The sequence below is a fragment of the Euphorbia lathyris genome, chromosome 2, assembly GCF_963576675.1.
Source record: "Euphorbia lathyris chromosome 2, ddEupLath1.1, whole genome shotgun sequence".
NCBI lineage: Eukaryota > Viridiplantae > Streptophyta > Magnoliopsida > Malpighiales > Euphorbiaceae > Euphorbia > Euphorbia lathyris.
This window is the reverse complement of record NC_088911.1, coordinates 26,236,382-26,243,769: the sequence shown is the minus strand read 5'-3', so window position 1 is coordinate 26,243,769 and position 7,388 is coordinate 26,236,382. Positions and strand designations below refer to the sequence as shown.

At 39.9% G+C, this 7,388-nt stretch overlaps 1 non-coding gene across 1 annotated transcript; it reads right to left on the bottom strand.

The window, feature by feature from the left end:
* Positions 1-6,489: 6,489 nt before the first annotated feature.
* Positions 6,490-6,560, bottom strand: TRNAG-CCC (transfer RNA glycine (anticodon CCC)). The gene has a single exon. It is a non-coding gene; the product is annotated as a tRNA-Gly (tRNA).
* Positions 6,561-7,388: the final 828 nt, after the last annotated feature.

Sequence of the window (7,388 nt, the reverse complement as noted above, 5' to 3'; positions counted from 1 at the left end):
ACGAGAATGGAAGGTAGAACCCTCCAGATGGGTTTCGGAGCACTTTGTACAGAACGAACAGCCATTTGCTGAGTGGATTTCCAAGAACCTCAGGGATGAGACATATCTTGACCTAGTGAGGGAATTTTACCACAACCTCAAGGTTGCCAGTGACTCCGCCGACTACCTGAGCACTGAAGTAAAAGGGAAAACCATCTTCATCAACCCTCTGTACATAGGAAATCTCCTCCAGCTCAAAACTGAGGGAGTAAGGCTGAGGAAGTCAGGAGATCAGGACAAAACCGACTACATCCATACCTTCTGCAAACCTGAGGGTCACTCAGGAGAGATCTCAGCATCTTCGATGGGACAGCATCAGAAGATGGCTCACTACCTGCTGAGCTACTTCATTTACCCAAAGATCAACTGCACTACATCAGCAACCAACTTTGAACAGTGCTTCATATGGCACATGCTGACGTACACCCCCATCAACATGCCGGTTTTCTTAGTTGCTGGGTTCCTACGCAGCACAGGTACAATGAGGTTGGGATCAATTATCACCAGGATCCTCATCGACCACAAGATTGACCTCGAAGGTGAGGAATCTTTCAGAGGAACCGAAATCACAGCTGCCTCACTGAGGGCACTTAAATTTGGACAGCCCTTGAAGAAAGGAAAAGCTGCTGCTGCTGCTGGCCAAGCTGATCAGACTGAGGAAACTATTGCTGAGCCTAAGAAAGGGCGAAGAACTAAGGCCCCAGTTTCTCGCAAGAGAAAATCTGCTGAGGCACCTAATGTTGTGTCTCCAGCAAAGAGGCAGAGGTCAGCTGGAAAGTCAGCTGAGAAGAGAAGCAGGCAAGATGAGCCTGACACTAAGGAAGCTGCTGAGCTACCTCAGAAGAAGCAGAAGTCTTCAACACTGGCACCTCTCGACGTCATGCCGACAGATTTTATTGTACCGGGTGATTCTCATTTCACTCAATGCCAAGGTGCTGATACTGAGGAACCTGAGGTCCAGTTAGATGACCACTTCATCTCCCAAGTTGAGGAAGAACTTGATGGAGATAATACTGAGGGGGAAGAAGAAGACGATGAAACCAGCAGTCAGGATGACGCTGAGGAGTCTGAAGAGTATGACAGCGAAATTGAAGCTGAGGACGCTAACACTGGGTTAGCTGGTGGAGCTGTGCAGACTGACATTGAGTTAGCTGCTGGAGTTGAGCAAGTTGATCAAGCTGACCAGACCCATACTGAGGAAAAGGAACCTACTCCTACTCACTCCGAAGAACCTGCTCATCATACCACTCCACCACGTAGAAGGCGAAAGCTGGTTAAGGCCAGTGAGAAAATGGTCAGTGAACCCCCTGTGCAATCACCATCTATTCCTGAACTTGTCCTCTCCAAGACAACAAAGGATCCTTCTACCGTCCAATTAAAATTTTTCAAACGGCCCTCAACTTCCTCTACTACAACGCCGTTGGAAAAACAAGCCTCTGTTTCTTCTCAATAGGAACATGCCGAGCATACCACTTCCACCACTTCAACAAGTCAGGTTGAACCAAGCACTGTCCATGCTGTTTCCTCAAGCATGGTGCTGACTCCTCATCCTTCTGCCGTCAGCACAGACAGTGTTCGGGTTATGACTTCCATCACCAACCTTTCTGCTGATCAATCAACCTTACCTCCAACTCAAGTGCAGATTGAGCCAAGTCATCCAGTCACTAACTAGGGTACTCCTTTCACTCCACTTTTTTCTGGTCATACTGATGTAGATCGGGATGCCACTGAGTACGAGAAAAAGCTCATTGACTCAGTGCAAGCACTCATCCACGATCTTCAACATTCCGCTTCACCTGCTGCTGGATCTTCGATTCCTGAGACAACTCAGCTCTCCCAGGTCACTCTACTTCTCAACGAAGTCAAAGGACTAAAGGATCTGCTGAATGTAGTCTTGTCATTCCAAGCCCAGCAAGCTAAGTAGGATTCACTTGCCAAGTTGGCAGAGATACAGCTATCAACAATTCAACATCTGAACTCTCTCCATCAGCAAGTTCAGAAGTTATCTACTGTGAACACTGACTACGCCACTTCCTCAGAACTCAAGATGCTTTTTGCTCAGCTTCATACTGAGCAACTTAAGACAAATGAGCAAATGGTGTCCTATAGTTAGTGCTCAGTCGAGCAAATCAGTGAGGCCATCAGGCTACTTAATCTCAACAAACAAGAGATGGATACTGACGCGTTGAAACAGAATGAGTTGCTATCTCTCGCACAGCAATCCTTCAATCACATCCGTCATAATAATATCCAGCGTCATCATTATGACTCAGCTCTCTTAAAAACCTTCCACCAAGTCTTTGCTGGCCTCTCTGAAGCTCTCATCTGGCAAGCCAAAGCTCAAGCTTTCAGTGTAAATATGCTCAGTGCTGCTGATCTTCATATACCAGTAGAAGTATCAGCTGATGGAGTTGCCATTTTTGATGGCGTAAACGAAAGTGCTGACAAACTCAAAGAGCTTTCCCAAGAACTTTCTCGTGCTGTCTTAACTGATGCATTCAAGCTCCCTGAAGTTGAAAAAACGGGGGAGAAAGCGCAAGCTGCCAGAGCTCAGCATGAGCGAAGTCAGTCACAGGGCAAGAAAAAGAAATAGATAGGCTAGGTCTTAACATTTGTAATCTATGTTGACATTTGTAATCTATGTTGTTTATTTCTTTTTCCGTGTAACTGCTGACTTCTTTCAACTTATATATCATACTTACTTTTTCAAATACTGAGTTATGATATATGCTAATAAGTACTGAGTTATTATGTATCTTCATTTATATCAGCTTTGTTTAACACTTACAGTATTTGACTAAAAGATATGCTGATAACATGTTTGACATGAACCTATACACTTATGAAATATTCTGGTAAGAACTCATTGAACAACAAATTACTCAGCGTGCTTTATATGTCTAAAAACTTCCGCCTAACACTGAGTAAATAGAATATGTGATATAGCTGACCTATATCTGAAAACTGACCTTAGACTTATTCATTTAAATCCTTAAATGTCTTAAGAAAAACTAAGTCAGTAGCTCAACCCTTACGGGGGAGTTTGCTTAATTATACTAGGTCAACTATCATGGGGGAGCTCATACTGAGTTCCTTGCTGCACAGTTTTGCCAACATCAAAATGGGGGAGTTTGTTGAAACACCTTTCTACATAATTTTGATTTGACAAAATTGTTAAAATACATATTCTAAACACAGTAAGTTTAAATGCTTTGATTTATTCTACTAATGTGTTTGTTCAAATGGTGAGTATAAATGTTATAAGTCATAAGGATTGGAAGGCTCAAGCCCAATACGGAAGCCAAGGCCCAAGTCAAACAACTCAGTACACTCGGCCTGCGTATATCAAGACGTTGCCGTTTTGTTCAAAACGCAACTCAGCAATCAGAAGGATCTAGAAGACCTTCGGGAACAACTTCAAGATGAAGCTGCTGAGTAGTCTCGACAAAGCGTACAAGACAGCAGCTGGCAAAGGAAAACTTCCAGACAAAGTGTTTCCTCTTTTGGCAAAGTTCAGACGACACAGTATGCTGTCCAGTTGACTTTACCATAAAAGGAGAGACCATCTGCTGTGCTGACCGAGGACAGAAGATACACAATTGTGATTGGCCGAGAGCTCTGTGCAAGTCAGGATGACAACAACACATAGCCGTTTCCCTCCAACGGTTATTTCGAAATTCGAAATGACCGAATGACCAGACGTCTCTATAAATAGTGCCATCACAAGCTTCACAATACACAGAACTTGATCAAGCCATTACGCTGACCAAATCTCTACAAGTTCTGCAAGCTAGAAGCAAAGCAAAATTCTTACACTACATTTTCATATCTGTGTAAAAGTCCAGAGTGATTGTAAATCGTCTAAAGTGTCTTAGCACATCTTTGTATTAGGACAAAAACACTTATCATTTCTAGAGATAGAAAGGAGAGGCTGAGTACTCGGTTTTAAGTACTCAGCAGAGAGATTAGGATTGAGTAGAAGTATAGAGGAAGGTACTCTTGTCATACTCAATTGCTGATATTGTAAAAGGTTTGAGGCTCTACCTTTAAAGAGCTCAGTAGAGGATTTGAAATCTCGGACGTGTTCCGGGGACAAGACGTAGGCTTAGAAGAAGCCGAACCTGGATAAATCTGCTGAGTGAAGTATTTCTAAACCTTTGACTCCTTATTTATATTGCTTGCTGAAACAATCAAAACTGACCAAGTCAAGAGGTCAAGTTGAGTTGTGCGCATTAAAACGTAAGAGCTCAGGAATAGACTCTAAGTGCTATCTCCTGACTCAAGCTAAGAAACTGACCTAGTCACCTGTTGACTAAGCCAATATCTTGCTGTTTACTCAGCGCCGCTGTTCAAACCTTTTCTTTAGTAAAAGAAGTCTGCCTAAGTTTGGAAAAAGTTTAAATAGTTCCTAACCCCCCCCCCCCCCCTTTGGAACTATACTTGCAACTAAATAAGGGACCAACAGCTGTTCCGTGGATAGTCTGTTGTAGTCCAATTGAGAATGGCGGTCTAGGCATAAAAGATTTGCTTCGATTTAATAAGGCTCTTCTTGGCAAGATGGCGTGGGAATTACTTACTGGGAGCACTTTAGTTTCAATTCTTTTAAAACGGCGTTTTCTTACGCGTTCTGGGCTCCCAAAAGCTGTAATTTCTAATTCTTCGATTTGGCCATCAATCCGAGAGGTCTACTATATTCTTAGGGATCAATCTCATTGGTGGATAGGCAATAATTCAAAGCTGAATTTCTGGAGTGAATTGTGGATTAAGCCCTCGGTGGGTGAACAATTAAATCCGCCATGTAATATCCAATGTACTCGATTTAATAGCGTTGAGAAATTTCTTGATGGAGATTCATGGATAAATCTGCAGCAGCTTCCACAGGTTTTGCAACAACATATTATGGAGATTAGGCATGGCAGTGATGATGAGGATTTTTGCGTCTGGACATATTCTTCTTCAGGTACTTTTACTGTCAAGGATTTCTATTTTTCATTAGGTAATAATGCAGCAAAGGTTCCATGGTGCAAGTTTATCTGGTCTGAAGTCATTCCTCCTTCCCGTTCGATCATTTGCTGGAGGGCTTTATTGGGTTACATGCCCACGCATGACCAATTGCAGAAGCGTGGCATACATACTGTTTCCCGTTGTATTTTATGCAAAGCGGCCTCGGAATCAATTGAACATATTCTGGTTCATTGTCCTTTTTCTCAGATTGCTTGGAGATCGTTGGGCTCTCTTTTTGGTAAACCTATCATATTGACAGATTCTCTAGTTACTCTTATCTTGAATTGTTTAAATCATAGCTTCAGTTCTCAAGTGGGTTTGTTATGGTCAGTTGGAGTTGTTAGTTTGATTTGGATTTTGTGGTACACTAGAAATAATGCGATATTTGAGAATGAAACACCATCAATTCATCTCGTGCTTCGTAGGCTTTGGATTATGATTCGTGAAGGCGGTATTGGTAATAAAGGTCATATGAAACACAATGTTGATGAGATTCGTGTTCTTAGGCAGTTACACATTCCCCTTAGACCCTCTCGAGCTCCTAATATAGTTAGTGTTACTTGGGTTCGTCCTCCATCGGGATGGCTCAAAGTTAACACAGATGGTTCTGCAAACATTAATACAGGAATGGGGGGCACAGGGGGGGGTGTTTCGTACTACTCGAGGATTTGCTCAGGGTTGTTTTGCGTTTTGAGTGGATACCCCTTCTGCGCATGTTTCCGAATTGAAAGCCATTATTTTTGCTATTCAGATTGCTTGGAAAAAAGGATGGCACAATTTTACTATTTAGGTTGTCAAGCCAATTTAATTTTACTCATATACAACAGAAAATTTGAACTGGTTGATTTGACAGTTATTCGATTATTAAATCGAATTTTCCAAACGAGTTTGTTGATAAAATAAAGCAATTATACGTATTTTTACGGGTTGTTTACATCTTATTTTAATAACACGGTAAGCATTTTATGCAGTTTGTATTTTTACGGGTTGTTTACATCTTGTTTTAATAACACGGTAAGCATTTTATGCAGTTTTTTTTGTGATTAACTTGTATCTGACAAACTTATTTGTAAATGTGTTAGTAATATTTATTACGGGTTGTTTACATCTTTTTTTAATAACACGGTAAGCATTTTATGTAGTTTTTTATGATTAACTTGTATCTGACAAACTTATTTATAAATGTGTTAGTAACAAAATAAATAATTTAGACATAATTGATGCTTATAAAATTTGATGTGATAATTACATAACGAGTTAAATAATAATAAAGTAGTCTGTTTAAATTTTCCGTTCGGTAAGGATAAAATTGATTTTGCTTGACAATATTAGGGATAAAATTGCACATTGTACAAATTTGCACTTTACCCCCTTATTTCTATCGTAAGACAAAGGCCAAAAATTAAAAAAGAAACAAAGCAAAAGTGACAAAAAAAAAATTACGTCTGCGCATCCAGGGAATCGAACCCTGGTCAGTACCGTGGGAGGGTACTATGATACCACTACACCAGATGCGCTGCTTTATGACATAACGGAACATAACGATTTTAAATTATAATTACCAATTTGAGGGTCCTTCCCATCCAAGAACAAATAATCCTATCTCGGTTTTTTTCAATAAATTTTATCGCTAGTTTCAATTTTATTTACTTAGAAATTTGTCTAATTCTTTTTTACCATGAAAGTACAATTGGATACTAGAACTCAATCACGGAAAGTTTTGATTTTTTGTTTTGTTTTATATCAAGCCCATTTTAGTTTCTCAACTAATTAATACTTTGAAAAATTCCTGGAATGTTTATCTTCTTAAACATATTTCTGTCTCGAAGTGTATAAAATACGACCTAATTCTTGGAAACTGATTGGTGATTTATAAGTGTTAATTGATATTTTTAAGTGTTTTTATATAAAAATTTAAAATCTTGTTCACAAATTTCATAAAAAAAATATGTTTACCAACAACCAATGAGTACTAAGCACCCCCTAGACACATTCCTGTTTCCATGTCAAACAATGTGTGTTTGTTGTGGAGTTTAATTTGATGTAAAAGGTGTACTTCACAAGTACTACAATTTTTTTTATGAAATTGGCCAAGAGAGCTCTCCCTTGTGCTAAAGATCTAATGAGTCAGGGGTAGCAGTCAAGAAGCTCGTTGTAAACAATGTGGCAACGATTTAGAGGATGCCATGCATATGAGGTTGAAGGGAATCGAAACACGGGACCTCTCAAATAAAAGTAAGCATCATTAACCATCTCATCTACCATTAAATATTAAAATAATACTACATAGAGTCAATATAATTCTCTCCAAAATATTACGAGACCCCATTACGAAATTTTTTTTT